Here is a 16,515-nt window from a genome sequence, read left to right on the forward strand (position 1 = left end):
TATTTATTTTTGTAGAGACAGGATCTCCCAGGCTGGTCTCAAATTCCTGGGCTCAAGCAATCCTCCTGCCTTGGCCTCCCCAACTGTTGGGATTACAAGTGTGAGCCACTATGCCCAGCTTATTTAAAAAAAAATTTTTTTTAGAGAGTTTTCTGGTGAAAACCTGCTAAACAGATTCTCAAAGAGCTGTAATACTTGATTTATTTGACATTTTAATTTTTAGTCTGAAATTTTCATTTCCAAATTTTCAATTTCTATTCACAAAATTCTTTTTTTTCTTTTCTTTTCTTTTTTCTTTTTTTCTTTTCTTTTTTTTTTTTTTTACAGTTTTTCCTCCTCTGCTGAGCTTTCTTTTCTTTTTTCTTTTTCTTTTTTGAGACGGAGTCCCACTCTGTCACCCAGGCTGGAGTGCAATGGCGTGATCTCGGCTCACTACAACCTCCACCTCTCCGGTTCAAGCGATTCTCCTGCCTCAGCCTCCTGAGTAGGTGGGATTACAGGCAACTGCCTTCATGCCCTGCTAATTTTTGTATTTTTGTAGAGATGGGGTTTCACCATGTTTGCCAGGCTGGTCTTGAACTCCTGACCTCAGGTGATCTGCCCAAGCTGGCCTCCCAAAGTTCTGGGATTACAGGCATGAGCCACTGTGCCTGAGTGGAAAGTTCTAAAATTAATTGCGGCTATGGTTGCACAATTCTGTGAGTATTAAAAATTGTTGACTTGTATGCTTTAAATGGGTGAGTTGTATGGTATATGAATTATATCTCAATGATTACAATAAAAGATTCATCAGTTTTGAAAATAGAACATATATATGCATTTTTTTTCCTTTTCTTTCTTTTTTTTTCTTTTTTTTTTTTTTTTTTGAGATGGAGTCTCGCTCTGTCGCCCAGGCTGGAGTGCAGTGGCCAGATCTCGGCTCACTGCAAGCTCCGCCTCCCGGGTTCCCGCCATTCTCCTGCCTCAGCCTCCCGAGTAGCTGGGACGACAGGCGCCCGCCACCTCGCCCGGCTAGTTTTTTGTATTTTTTAGTACAGACGGGGTTTCACCGTGTTCGCCAGGATGGTCTCGATCTCCTGACCTCGTGATCCGCCCGTCTCGGCCTCCCAAAGTGCTGGGATTACAGGCTTGAGCCACTGCGCCCGGCCCTTTTTTTTTCTTTTGCAGAAACAGGAACTATGTGTCCCAGGCTGGTCTCAAAATCTTGAGCTCAAGTGATCTTCCTGACCCAGCCTCCCAAATCGCTGGGATTACAGGTGTGAGCTACCATGCCTGGCCTGAAAATAGAATATATGGAAATAAAATGATAAATTCAATACATGAAATCACCAAATTTGGAGGAGACCCTAAACTGAATGAAAACAGAAATTAACTCATGTTACAAATGAACACCAAAACTGTACTGAAGCAGAAGTGGTATGGGAATAGTAATTAAGAAACTATGTTGAGCATATTATAGAATTAAGCAAATGATATATAAAAGAAGGTGGAAGCTAGAGTTCTCACTGTAGGAAAAAAGTAGATTTAGATACGAATTAGGGAATACAAAGGAGTCTTAGATGGGTGGAACTGGAGCTAGAGGCATCAGTATAAACCCATAATTTCATATACATCTATAGAGATAGAGCTAGAGGTTCAGCCTCTGTGTGTTAAAGGCTTAGAAGCACTAACACAATGTAACAATGAGCAGGCTTGGTACCAAGATCTTGGTTTCTAAATAGTATTCCTCACAACAAAGAAACAGCTTCTTAGAGAAATGGATGACTTTAGGGCTGGAACAGGGAAATTATAAGGTAAGCTTGAAATATCCTGTTGTGATAGAAATTAAGGAAGTCCCTCCCATCCCCTGCCACCCCCAACACCCTAGCAAAATGATGGGAATATGTCAAAAAACACAGGAGGAAGTTCCATTTCCAATTATGGCTGAGTAATTCCCATCACACCAAGTCTTCTGTAAACAGGAATGATATACTCAGAGCAAAATATTAAAGAACAAACAAACAAAAACTACCTGAAGTCATTAGCAAGCAAACAACAGGAGGAATATACTGCACAGAGGTGGATACCTGGAAGAGAAGAGGACTGAATGGGTTTCCCGTGTTTTACAGCTTTTAGTCTAAGGGAAGTCTAAAGTCTGCAAAGTGAGCGGTTAAAACAAAGCTGGGGGTAGTGGTGTGTGCCTGTAGTCCCACCTACTCAGAAGGCTGAGGTGGGAGGAAACCCTGAGCCCAGGAGTTCAAGGCTGTAGAGCACTAAGATTGTGCCTGTGAATACCCACTGTATTCCAACTTAGGCAACACAGTAAGACCTCATCTCTTTCTCTTTTTTTTTTTTTTTTTTTTTTTGAGACAGAGTTTTACTCTGTTGCTCAGGCTGGAGTACAGTGGTGTGATTTCAGCTCACAGCAACCTCTGCCTCCCAGGTTCAAGTGATTCTCCTGCCTCAGTCTCACGAGTAGCTGGGACTACAAGCACCTGCCACCATGCCCGGCTAATTTTTGTGTGTTTTTAGTAGAGACGGGGTTTCACCATGTTGCCCAGGCTGGTCTTGAACTCCTGACCTCAGGTGATCCACCCATTTCAGCCTCCCAAAGTGCTGGGATTACAGGCGTGAACCACTGTGCGGGAGATCTTTTTTTTTTTTTTTTTTTTTTTTTTTTTTTTTTTTGAGACCGAGTCTCGCTCTGTCGCCCAGGCTGGAGTGCAGTGGCCGGATCTCAGCTCACTGCAAGCTCCGCCTCCCGGGTTCACGCCATTCTCCTGCCTCAGTCTCCCGAGTAGCTGGGACTACAGGCGCCCGCCACCTCGCCCGGCTAGTTTTTTGTATTTTTTAGTAGAGATGGGGTTTCACCGTGTTAGCCAGGATGGTCTCGATCTCCTGACCTCGTGATCCACCCGTCTCGGCCTCCCAAAGTGCTGGGATTACAGGCTTGAGCCACCGCGCCTGGCCAGGGAGATCTTATCTCTGAAAACAACAACAACCACAAAAACAAAACAACAAAAACCCAAACCCGGCAGTCTTACTAGCTTGAATTGTTCAGGGCAACCCCAGCAGGTGGCAATAATGGGAGGAAATCCTATCAAAATAAGAGCCACAGAGAGGGAGGCTCAAATTCTGTGCATAAACTATAGTCCCAGCTACTCGGGAGTTCCAGTACCTGTAGTCCCAGCTACTTGGGAGGCTGAGGTGGGAGGCTCGCTTGAACCCTGGAAGTCAAGGCTGTAGTGAGCTGTGATGATGCCACTGCAAGCCAGCCTGGGTGACAGAGTGAGACCCTGTTTAAAAAAAAAAAAAAAAAAAAAAAATTCAGAACTTTAAAAAAATCACCCTGAAAAGAAACCCCGTGCCCTTTTATTATTTTTTTCACTTTTTTGACTTTATTATTTTTTCTTTTTTTTTTTTTTTTTTTTTGAGACGGAGTCTCGCTCTGTCGCCCGGGCTGGAGTGCAGTGGCCGGATCTCAGCTCACTGCAAGCTCCGCCTCCCAGGTTTACGCCATTCTCCTGCCTCAGCCTCCCGAGTAGCTGGGACTACAGGCGCCCGCCACCTCGCCCGGCTAGTTTTTTGTATTTTTTAGTAGAGACGGGGTTTCACGGTGTTAGCCAGGATGGTCTCGATCTCCTGACCTTGTGATCCGCCCGTCTCGGCCTCCCAAAGTGCTGGGATTACAGGCTTGAGCCACCGCGCCCGGCCTATTTTTTCTTTAAAACAATATTTATTCTTTTTTGTTGAGACTGGGTGTCACGATGTTGTCCAGGCTAGTCTTGAACTCCTGGGCTTGAGACATCCTCCTGCCTCAGCCTCCCAGAATGCTGAGATTACAGGTGTGAGCCACTGTGTCTGGCCAAGAAACCCTTTAGCCATCACGTTCCATTCTCTCCATCACCCTAGCCCTAGGCATTAATAATCCACTTTTTGCCTCTATAGATTTGTCTACTCTAGACATATCATATAAATGCTATCATATATGTGGTCTTTTTTGACTGACTTCTTTCACTTAGTATGTTTTCAAGGTTTATCTATGTTGTAACATGTATCATTACTTCATCCCTTTTTATTGCTGAATAACATTTCATTGTATGGATATACTACATTTTATTTATCCATTCATCCATTGTTGAACATCTGGGTTGTTTCCAATTTTGGGCTATTGTGTATAATGCTGTTATGAACATTTGTGTACACATTTTCTATAGACATTTAGTTTTTTTTTCTCTTGGGTGTATACCTAGGAGTGGAATTGTTGGATTATATGGTAACTCTATGATAAGCCTTTCAAGAAATTGCCAGATTATTTTCCAAAGTAGTTACCCCATTTTACATCTTCACCAGTAGTGAATGGGGGTTCCAATTTCTCCATATTTTCACCATGAATCTTTTTAAGAAAACAGATTATTGACCGGAGGTCAGGCATTCGAGGCCACCCTGGCCAACATGGCGAAATCCCTCCTCTAATAAAAATACGAATATTATTGGCCTGGGGTGGTGGCTCACGCCTTTAATCCCAACACTTTGGGAGGCCGAGGCGGGCGGATCACAAGGTCAGGAGACTGAGACCATCCTGGCTAACACAGTGAAACCCCATCTCCACTAAAAATACAAAAAATTAGCCTGGTGTGGTGGCGGAAGCCTATAGTCCCAGCTACTCGGGAGGCTGAGGCAGGAGAATCACTTGAACACAGGAGGCGGAGGTTGTAGTGAGTTAAGATCATGCCACTGCACTCCTGCATGGGTGACAGAGTGAGACTCCATCTCCAAAACAAAACAAAACAAAAAACAAATATTAGCGGGCCATGGTGGTGCATGCCTATAATCTCAGCTACTCAGGAGGCTAAGGCAGGAGTATCGCTTGAACCCGGGAGGCAGAGGTTGCAGTGAGCTGAGATTGTGCCATTGTACTTCAGCCTGGGCAACAGAGCAAGACTCTGTCTCAAAAACAAAACAAAACAGGTTATTGATATATAATTCATATACCACACAATTCACTCAAAGAGTGCAATTCAATGGTTGTGGTATATCATGTTAATTTTTTAAATTGTGGTAAAATATGAAAGTTGCCATTTTAACCATTTTTTATATACATATATATATACATACGTGTGTGTGTGTGTGTGTGTACATATATATATATATATGTTTTTGAGACGGAGTCTTGCTCTGTTGCCAGGCTGGAGTGCAGTTGCGCGATCTCGGCTCACTGCAACCTCTGCCTCCCGGGTTCAAGCAATTCTTCTGCCTCAGCCTCCCAAGTAGCTAGGACTATAGGCGCATACCACTATGCCCAGCTAATTTTTGAATTTTCAGTAGAGACAGGGTTTTACCATGTTGGCCAGGATGGTCTCGATCTCTTGACCTCGTGATCCTCCTGCCTTGGCCTCCCAAAGTGCTGGGATTACAGGCGTGAGCCACCGTGCCCAGCCATATATATATATATATAATTTATTTATTTATTTATTTATTTATTTATGTATTTTTGAGACAGAGTCTCGCTTTGTTGCCCAGGCTGGAGTGCAGTGGCATGATCTCGGCTCACTGCAAGTTCTGCCTCCCAGATTCACACCATTCTCCTGCCTCAGCCTCCCGAGTAGCTGGGACTACAGGCACCTGCCACCACGCCTGGCTAATTGTTTTGTATTTTTAGTAGAGACAGGGTTTCACTGTGTTAGCCAGGATGGTCTCGATCTCCTGACCTTGTGATCCTCCCGCCTCGGCCTTCCAAAGTGCTGGGATTGCAGGCGTGAGCCACCGCACCTGGCCTATATATATATTTTAAATATAGAGATGGGGCCTTGCTCTGTTGCCCAGGCTACTTTTGAACTTCAGGCCTCAATCTATTCTTCCGCCTCAGCCTCCTAAAGTTCTGGGATTGTAGAAGTGAGCCACTGTGCCTGGCCCCCATTTTAACCTTTTTTTTTTTTTTGAGATGGAGTCTTGCTCTGTTGCCCAGGCTGGAGTGCAGTGGCATGATCTTGGTTTACTACAACCTCCACCTCTTGGGTTCAAGCAATTCTTCTGCCGCAGCCTCCCGAGTAGCTGGGATTACAGGCACCCACCATCACACCCAGCTAATTTTTGTATTTTTAATAGAGATGGGGTTTCAGCATGTTGGCCAGATAGTGCTTGAACTCCTGATCTCAGGTGATCCACCTACCTTAGCCTCCCAAAGTGCTGGGATTACAGGTGTGAGACACCATGCCCAGCCTTAACCATTTTTTAATGTACAATTCAGTGGCATTAATTACACTGACAATGTGCATAACTATCACCACTATTTCCAAAATAAAAGAGAAACTCTGTTCCCATTAAGCAATTCTCCATTCCCCCTTTCTCCTAGCCCCTGGTTACCTGTAATCTACTTTCTGTCTCTATAAATTTGCCTAGTTTAGTCTAGATATTTCACTTAAGTGGAATAATACAATATTTGTCCTTTTACAATCTGGCTTATTTCACTTAGCATGTTTTCAAGTTTCATCCATGTTGTAGCACGTGTCATACTTTCATTCCTTTTTTTTCTTTTTGAGACGGAGTCTCGCTCTGTCGCCCAGGCTGGAGTGCAGTGGTGTGATCTTGGCTCAATGCAAGCTCCACCTCCCAGGTTCATGCGATTCTCCTGCCTCAGCCTCCCGACTAGCTGGGACTACAGACACCCACCACCATGCCCGGCTAATTTTTTATATTTTTATTAGAGATGGGGTTTCACCGTGTTAACCCAGATGGTCTCGATCTCCTGACCTCGTGATCCGCCCGCCTCGGCCTCCCAAAGTGCTGGGATTACAGGCATGAGCCACCGCGCCCAGCCCATTCCTTTTTATGAAATTTAATTTTAATATTAAAGACTATTTCAGTCCAGGTGCGGTGGCTCATGCCTATAATCCCAGCTCTTTGGGAGACTGAGGTAGTCAGATTGCTTTGAGCTCAGGAGTTCGAGAACAGTCTGGGCAACATGGCCAAATCCCGTCTCTACTAAAATACAAAAATTAGCCGGGCATGACGGCAGGCGCCTGTAATCTCAGCTACTCAGGAGGCTGAGGCAGGAGAATCGCTTGACCCTGGGAGGCAGAAGGCGGAAGTTGCAGTGAGCCGAGATTGTGTCACTGCATTCCAGCCTGGGCAGCAGAGCAAAACTCTGCCTCAAAAAAAAAAAAGAAAAAAAAAAAAATTATGTCGTCAGAGTCCTAGAAGGAGTAAGAATGTAAGACCAAAAACTTATTTAAAGAAATAATGGCAGAAAATTTCTCAAATTTGACAAGAGACGTAGAACTACAAGTTCAAGAAGCTGAGAAACCACAAACATGATAAGCTCAAAGAAATCTATGCCAAGACACGTAATAATCTAACTCCTGAAAACTAATAACAAAGAAAAAATATCGACAGCAGTAAGAGAAAAACATCCTTCCCACAAAGTAAAAACAGATTGAACCACAGTAGATTTCTCATCAAAAACTAAAAAAGGGCAGAAGGAAGTGGCACAATGTTTTTCAAATGCTCGAAGAAAAAACTATCAAAAACGAAAGAGAAATCAACATATTTTCAGATGAAGAAAAACTAAGAGAATTTGTCATCTGTAGATCTACCCTTTTAAAAAATGGCTAAAAGGGGGCCAGGTGCAGAGACTCACTCCTGTAATCCCATCACTTTGGGAAAACAAGGCGGCGGATCACTTAAAACCAGGAGTTTGAGACCAGCCTGGCCGATGTGGCAAAACCCAGTCTCTACTAAAAATACAAAAATTTGCCAGGCATGGTGGCACATGACTATAGTTCCAGCTACTCTGGAGTCTGAGGCAGGAGAATCAGTTGAACCTGGAAGGTGGAGGTTGCAGTGAGCAGAGATCACACCCACTGCAATCCAGCCTTCGTGACAGGGCAAGACTTCATCTCAAAAAAAAAAAAAAAAAAAAAAAAAAAGAAAAGCTAAAGGAAGTTCTTGAAAAGAAAGAAAGGGAAATGATAAAGGAAGGGACCCCGGCCAGGTGCGGTGGCTCACACCTGTAATCCCAGCACTTCGGGAGGCCAAGGCGGGCGGATCACGAGGTCAGGACATTGAGACCATCCCATCCTGGCTCACACAGTGAAACCCTGTCTCTACTAAAAATACAAAAAACTAGCCAGGCGTGATGGCGGGCGCCTGTAGTCCCAGCTACTCAGGAGGCTGAGGCAGGAGAATGGCGTGAACCCGGGAGGTGGAGCTTGCAGTGAGCCGAGATCGGGCCACTGCACTCCAGCCTGGGCGACAGAGCGGGACTCCGTCTCAAAAAAAAAAAAAAAAAAGAAAGGACCTTGGAACATCAAGGTTGAAAAAAGGACATGGAAAGCAAATATATGAGTAATTACAATATGCTTTCCTTCTTGTATTAGTCAGCTAGGGCTTCCATAACAAAATACCGCAGACTGGGTAACTTGGCCAACAGTATTTATTTTCTCACCGTTCCGGAGGCTGGAAGTCTAAGACCAAGGTGTTGGTAGATTTGGTTTTTCCTGAGGACTATTTTCTTGGCCTGTAGCTGGCCACCTTCTTGCTGTGTCCTCCCCTGGCCTTTTGTCTGTGTGTGACCACTCCTGGTGCCTTTTCCTCTTCTTAAAAGGACACTGGGCCAGGTGCGGTGGCTCACCCCTGTAATCCAGCACTTTGGGAGGCCAAGGCAGGCGGATCACCTAAGGTCGGGGGTTTGAGACCAGCCAACATGGAGAAACCCCGTCTCTACTGAAAAAACAAAATTAGCCAGGCGTGGTGGCACATGCCTGTAATCCCAGCTACTCAGGAGGCTGAGGTAGGAGAACTACTTGAACCCGGGAGATGGAGGTTGCGGTGAGCCGAGATTATGCCATTGCACTCCAGCCCGGGCAACAAGAGTGAAACTCCATCTCAAAAAAAAAAAAAAAAAGGACACCAGCTGGGCTCGGTGGCTCACACCTGTAATCCCAGCACTTTGGGAGGCCAAGGTGAGAGGATCACTTGAGGTCAGGAGTTTGAGACCAGCTTGGTCAACATGTTGAAACCTCTGTCTCTACTAAAACAGAAAACGACAACAAAAAAAATTAGCTGGGTGTGGTGGCACACGCCTGTAATCTCAGCTACGCAGGAGGCTGAAGCAGGAGAATCACTTGAATCCGGAAGGTGGAGGTTGCAGTAAGCTGAGATTGCACCGCTGCACTCCAGCCTGGGCAACAGAGCGAGACTCCGTCCCCCCCACAAAAAAGGACACCAGTCCTGTTGGATTAGTGTCCCACACTTATGGCCTCATTTAGTCTTTATTTATTTATTTTTGAGATGAGGGTCTCACTCTGTTGCCCAGGCTGGAATGCAGTGGTACGATCTCAGATCACTGCAACCTCCATCTCCCAGGTTCAAACAATTGTCCTGCCTCAACCTCCCAAAGAGCTGGGATTACAGGTGTGTGCCACCACTCCTGGCTAATTTTTTTGTGTTTTTAGTGGAGACAGGGTTTCACCATGTTGGTCAGGCTAGTCTCGAACTCCTGACCTCAAATGATCTGCCCATCATGGCCTCCCAAAGTGATGGGATTACAGGCGTGAGCCACTGCGCCCAGCCCTCATTTAATCTTAATTACATCTTTAAAGGCCCTGTCTCCAATGTACAGTCACAATAGGGGTGAAGGGTTCAACCTATGAATTTGGGAAGACACAATTCAGTCTATAACACTTCTCCTCTTGAGTTTTCTCAATTATGTTTGATGGTTGAAATAGACTGTATAACATTGCCCAATGTGGTTTAGGAAATATTTAAGACAATTATGTCTTAAATGGGAAAGTAAAAAGACTGAAACAGAGGTAAGAGTTTTATACTTAAGCTGATAAAAATGAGACACCATTTGACTGTGATAATTTATATATGTATAATATGAAACCCATTACAACCACTTAAAAAATCTATACAAAGAGATACACTCAAAAACACTATAGGAAAATTAAAATGGGATTAATAAAAAAAGGTACAAGTAACCCACAGTAAGCCAGAAAAAATAAAACACAGAGACAACAAGAGGAACAAGCAGAAAACAAAAAATGAAACTGCAGACTTAAGCCTTTTATTTATTTACATGCTTACTTTTTTAGCAATGGAGTCTTGCTTCAAGGCTAGAGTGCCAGTGGCATGATCGTAGCTTGCTATAGCTTCGGAATTCCTGGGCTCAAGTGATCCTCCCACCTCAACTTCCCAAGTAGTTGGGACTACAGGCGCACATGCCACCACTCCTGGCTAGTTAAAAAAAATTTTTTGATCTTGTTATGTTGCCCAGACTGGTCTCAAACTCCTGGGCTCAAATGATCCTTCTGCCTCAGCCTCTCAAAGTGCCGGGGTTACAGGCATGAGCTACCACACCTGGCGTTTAAGCCTTAACATATCAATAATTACATTAAATGTAAACAAAGTGCAGAAATTAAAAAGCAGACTTTGGCCAAGCACGGTGGCTCACACCTGTAATCCCAGCACTCTGGGAGGCCAAGGCAGGCAGATTACTTGAGGTCAAGAGTTTGAGACCAGCCTCATCAACATGGTGAAACCCCGTCTCTACTAAAAATACAAAAAAATTAGCTGGGTGTGGTGGTGGGCAACTGTAATCCCAGCTACTTGGGTGGCTGAGGCAGGAGAATTGCTTGAACCCAGGAGGCGGAGGTTGAGGTGAGCCGAGATTGCACCATTGCACTCCAGCCTGGGCAACAAGAGCGAAACTCTGTCTCAATAAATAAATAAATAAATAAATAAATAAATAAATAAATAAAAATAAAAAAATAAGCAGACATTGACACTGGATTAAAAATATGACACAACAATATGCTGTTTTCTTTTCTTTCTTTCTTTTTTTTTTTTTTTTTGAGACGGAGCCTTGCTCTGTTGCCCAGGCTAGAATGCAGTGGCACGATCTCGGCTCACTGCAACCTCCGCCTCCCAGGTTCAAGCGATCCTCCTGTCTCAGCCCCCCTAGTAGCTGGGATTACAGGCACGCATCACCATGCCCGGCTAATTTTTGTATTTTTAGTAGAGACGGGATTTCGCCATGTTGGCCAGGCTGGTCTCAAATCCCTGACTTCAGGTGATCCACCCGCCTCGGCCTTCCAAAGTGCTGAGATTACAGGCGTAAGTCACTGTGCCCGGACAATAATATGCTGTTTTCAAGAATCTCATTTCAGGCCAGGTCCAGTGGATCACATCTGTAATCTCAGTACTTCAAGGGACTGAGCAGGGAGGATCATTTGAGTCCAGGTGTTTGAGTGCAGCCTGTGCAACATAGGGAGACATTGTCTCCATGAAGAATCAAAAAATTAGTCTGGTTTGGTGGTGTGTGACTGTGGTCCCAGCTACTCCAGAGGCTGAGGCGGGAGGACTGCTTCAGCCTGGAAGCTGAAGACTGCAGGGAGTCATGATTGCACCATTGCACTCCAGCCTGGGCAACATAGCAAGAGAGTCTTTTTAGAAAAAAAGAAATGGGTTGGGTGCCATGGCTCATGCCTGTAATCCCAGCACTTTGGGAGGCAGAGGCAGGCAAATCGCCTGAGGTCAGGAGTTTGAGACCAGCCTGGCCAACACGATGAAACCCTGTCTCTACTAAAAATACAAAAATTAGCCAGGTGTAGTGGTGTGCACCTCTAATCCCAGCTACTCGGGAGGTGGAGGTTATGGTGAGCCAAGATTGCGCCCCTGCACTCCAGCCTGGGTGACAGAGCAAGACCCCATATCTTAAAAGAAGAAAAGAAAAGTTTACTAAGTATATACTGAATACCAGGTACCAAAATAGGCAGTGAGAATACAATAAGTGAGATACGCAGGGTCCCTTCTCTTGGAGCTTTATGTACTACTGAAAGTTAGATCTCTCCTTTGACCATTGAATCAACTAGATTTTTCTATTAGAATTTTCCAATGTATTCATTCCACGTCTCCCTTTCTTTCTTGAAGTCACTAGAAACCCAATATAGAAACATTTGACAGATTTTCCACTTCAGAAATCTCCAACTAGTTTCTCACTTTCCTGGACAAATATTTCAGGTCTAACGTCGCAGACATTTCTCGGCCTTGTGTCACTCAGCCCTTTCCCTCGTTCCCATCCCAAGATTTCTCATGTTTTCCAAATTTAGTTTCCTTAAAAAGCCTCTTTGCATAGCATTCTTAACTTCCACAACTTAAGAGGCTCACTGCCTCATGTGTCTGTCACAGGCGTCATGAGGATTGCATAAAATGTCACATGCCTTAGGCTCATTTATATCTCCTTGTCCATGCAATCATTAGCAGAGCTTCAGAGGAAGTCTCAAAATCTATTAGGTTTTTACTTTTTACCAAAAGGCCTTTATCTTAAACACTCACAGGCTTTGAAAGTAAAAGCAGAAGTATTTTAAGGAACTCAGAGTGAAGCTGTAAAAGGGACTACTTCTATGGAAACAAACTGCTAATCAACAGGTCACCTAAAGGTTGTAGTAGGAGAATTCTCTCAATGAATGCTCAAATCAGATTCTTGGTAGAACAGTTTAAGAATCAGAATCCATTTTCACATAAAAAGAAAACTTTTAAAAATGGATTTTTGGTTGCAAAAAGGAAAATATATGCCAGGTGTGGTGGCTTACGCCTGTAATCCCAGGACTTTGGGAGGCCAAGGCGGGCAAATCACTTGAGGTCAGGCGTTCGAGACCAGCCTGGCCAACATGGTGAAACCCTGTCTCTACTGCCAGGTGCGGTGGCTCACACCTGTAATCCCAGCACTTTGGGAGGCCAAGGTGGGTGGATCACCTGAGGTCAGGAGTTTGAGACCAGCCTGGCCAACATGGTAAAACTCTGTCTCTACTAAAAATACAAAAATTAGCTGGGCGTGGTGGTGCATGCCTGTAATTCCAGCTACTCGGGAGGCTGAGGCAGGAGAATCACTTGAACCCGGGAAGAGGAGGTTGCAGTGAGCCGAGATGGCACCACTGCACTCCAGCCTGGGTTACAGAGACTCTGTATCAAAAAAAACAAAAAACAAAAAACAAAAAAACAAAAAAATCCTCTCTCTACTAAAAATACAAAAAAATTAGCTGGGTGTGGTGGCAGGCCCTGTAATCCCAGCTACTTGGGAGGCTGAGGCAGAATTGCCTGGACCTGGGAGGCAGAGGTTGCAGTGAGACGAGATTGCGCCACTGCACTCCAGTCTGGATGACAGAGTGACACTCCGTCTCAAAAAAAAAAAAAAAAAAAAAATTCATGTATAACGGGGAACCTGTGAAGGTGGCCTTATTTGGAAATAGGATATTTGCAGATGTAATCAGGTTAAGATGGGATCATACTGGATTAAGTGGTGCCCTAAGTTAACGGCTGGTGTCCCTATAAGAGGAGGAGAATTTGCCTACAGACAGAGACACATACAGGAGGCCAGGTGCAGTGGCTCACTCCTGTAATCCCAGCACTTTGGGAGGCTGAGGCGGGGGGATCACTTGAAGCCAGGAGTTTGAGACCAACCTGAGCAGTATGGCAAAGTCCCGTCTCTACTGAAAATACAAAAATTAGTTGGGCACGGTGGTGTACACCTGTAATCCCAGCTACTCAGGAGACTGAGGCAGGAGAATTGCTTGAACCTGGGAGATGGAGGTTGCAGTGAGCTGAGATTGCACCACTGCACTCATCTGGGTGACGAGCAAGACTCTATCTCAAACAAAAAAAAAAAAAAAAAAGAGAGAGAGAGACATAAAGAAGAAAGAATACCATGTGAAGATGGAGGCAGCAATTGAAATGATTGCATCTATAAGCCAAGGAACACCAAGGATTTCTGGCAACCACCAGAAGCCAGGAAGAGGGAAGAAAGGATTCTTTCCCAGAGCCTTTGGAGATATTATGCTCTGCAGACACCTTGATTTCAGACGTCTAGCCTCCACTGTGAGAGAATAAATTTCTGTGTTTTTGTTTTTTTGAGACAGAGTCTCGCTGTGTCACCCAGGCCGGAATGCAGTGGCTCAATCACAGCTCGCTGCAGCATCAATCTCCCTGGCTCAGGCTCAAGCCATCCTCCCACTTCAGCCTCCTGAGTAGCTGGGTCTACAGGCACGTGCCACCACGCCCAGCTAATTTTTTATATATAGTTTTTACAGACAGGGGTCTTGCTGTGCTGTCCAGGCTGGTCTCAAACTCCTGGGCTCAAGACATCCTTCTGCCTTGGCCTCCCAAAGTGCTGGGATAACAGGAGTGAGCCACCACATGTGGCCAATTTCTGTTGTTTTTTGTTTTTTTGAGACAAAGTTTTGCTTTTTCGTCCAGGCTGGAGTGAAGTGGTGCAATCTTGGCTCACTGCGGCCTCTGCCCCCTGGTTTCAAGTGATTCTCTTGCCTTAGCCTCCCAAGTAGCTGTGACTACAGGCGCCCACCACCACGTCCTGCTAATTTTTGTATTTTTAGTAGAGATGGGGTTTCCCCATGTTGGCCAGGCTAGCCTTGAACTCCTGACTTCAGGTGATAGGCTCGCCTCGGTCTCCCAAAGTGCTAGGATTACAGGCATGAGTAACCATGGCTGGTCTGATTTCTGTTGTTTTAAAAGTTACCCAGGTTGTGGTTATTTGTATAGCGGCCTTAGGAAACGAATACTGGAAGCCTATGGAGAAGACATTGGAGCAGATATGTATTTCAAAACACTGGGCTTAACGTTAAAACTCTCCTCTAGGCCCCATTATCCTCTATCCCATCTAAGTGGGATAAGCTAACATGAGCTAGCTGATTCTTTACTGGTGGAAATTTGGACAGTTGACATGAATTCAAACTAAAAATTAAACATAAAAAACCACATTTAATCATTTCACTACAGCAACAATTGTCATAACTTTTTGAGACTCTATCAGTTAGAGCCCTACCTCTGTTCTATTCTTTTTGTGGTAGTGAAGAACTAATCTTTATAATTTTTTTTTTTTTTTTTTTTTGAGACTGAGTTTTGCTCTTATTGCCTATGCTGGAGGGCAATGGCACGATCTTGGCCACTGCAACCTCCCCCTCCTGGGTGCAAGTGATTCTCCTGCTTTAGCCTCCTGAGCAGCTGGGATTACAGGCATGCACCACCATGCCCAGCTAATTTTTTGTATTTTCAGTAGAGACAGGGTTTCACCATGTTGGCCAGGCTGGTCTCGAACTCCCGACCTCAGGTAATCCACCTGCCTCAGCCTTCCAAAGTGTTGGGATTACAGGCGTGAGCCACCACACCTGGCTTTAATTGTTTTTTAGCCATTTTCACAAATGCTAGAGAATAGCTTGGTTTAGATACTCAGAACTGTGTCACCGGCCAAGCCTCATATGGAATTGCTCATGTCTTCTAGGGCTGTAGGTGTGGTCAACAGCATTTTAAAATTTGATCTTATTGGACATATGCCTCAGTTTTACCATATCATCTGTTAAATGGGGATAATAATAGTAACTGCCTCCTAGTGTTGTTGTGAGGATTAAATGAGTTCGTATTTACCAAGCATGTAGAAAAGTGCCTGGCACATAGCAAGTATTAATCATTGGACTCCTCTCTCTCTTGCCATTTGGGAAGTTTATTTCTCACTGAACCATGAGCTCTTCTAGGATAAGAAGCACGTCTGTTTCATTTTCTGTCCCCAGCACCTAGCACCCCTCTCTGGCACATAGTAGGCCCTCAGCAAGCATCTGCTGCCTAAAAGGCACTATCCAGCAGGCAGTATGAAATTCCATTTCTGAGTCTTGAAGAATGGAGTCAGGTGGAAAAACAGATAGGAGTTCTACACATAAACGTTTAAGCTTGACAACAGGCAAGACCATCAAGGAAGAGAGCATGGAGGGAAAATAAATAGAACACCAAGGAAGGATTGATGGCAGGAGGTGGAAGCAAACAGAAAAAGAGTTCTGAAACAATATTCTTTCAAAGAAGCTATGAAAAGAGTTCAAGGGAATTGAAGTAAGTCCAGAGGAAAGGCTGTCTTAAAAGTGGAGTGTGAAAAATTTGTGGTTAGCAAGCAGCTGACTGAGGTTAATTTTTTTTTTAACTCTCAGAGGAAGGAAATGACATTGTGTAATAGTTTTCTCTAACTTGGCAGGCTTTCAAATGTGGGTGCCTATCTGTCTTGCCAGAAGAGTTGACAGCTAGGCAGCAGGGAGAAGTAGGGTATGGCTCTCTCTAAGACTCTGTGTCTTAAGATTGTATCAAAGTCAATTTATATCTTCGTTCACAATGAGACAATAAATTCAAATAGAACATCCGTTTTTGCCCCCTTATTATTTTGTTTAGGTTGGTAAAGCAGGTTTGATTATTTTTTTTTCAGGTTGACAAAATTATCAGCAACAGGTTTTTATCTGGAATATCTCCCTCATCACACTTGAATTTCAATAGGGTTCCACCACCCAGGGAGACTGAATAACCGGTTTTCTGAGTTTTTCCTGATTCTGGTTATCATAAACGATTCTGGTTATCATAAACGATTCTGGTTATCACAAATGACCTGAGATCCCACTCTTCCTTAAAAAGGCAAGAAAAGGGAATCAGTATCGATATTTGATAATGGCATTTAAAAAATAACAGGTATCATTTTAGAGTTTA

The 16,515-nt window shown here is 44.3% G+C and overlaps 1 pseudogene; it reads right to left on the reverse strand.

Annotated features, from left to right (window-relative positions):
* Positions 1-143: 143 nt before the first annotated feature.
* On the reverse strand, positions 144-197 carry LOC139359700 (U7 small nuclear RNA; annotated as a pseudogene).
* Between the last annotated feature and the right edge of the window lie 16,318 nt (positions 198-16,515).

This window comes from Macaca nemestrina, chromosome 17 (assembly GCF_043159975.1).
Source record: "Macaca nemestrina isolate mMacNem1 chromosome 17, mMacNem.hap1, whole genome shotgun sequence".
NCBI classification, from domain to species: Eukaryota; Metazoa; Chordata; class Mammalia; order Primates; family Cercopithecidae; genus Macaca; species Macaca nemestrina.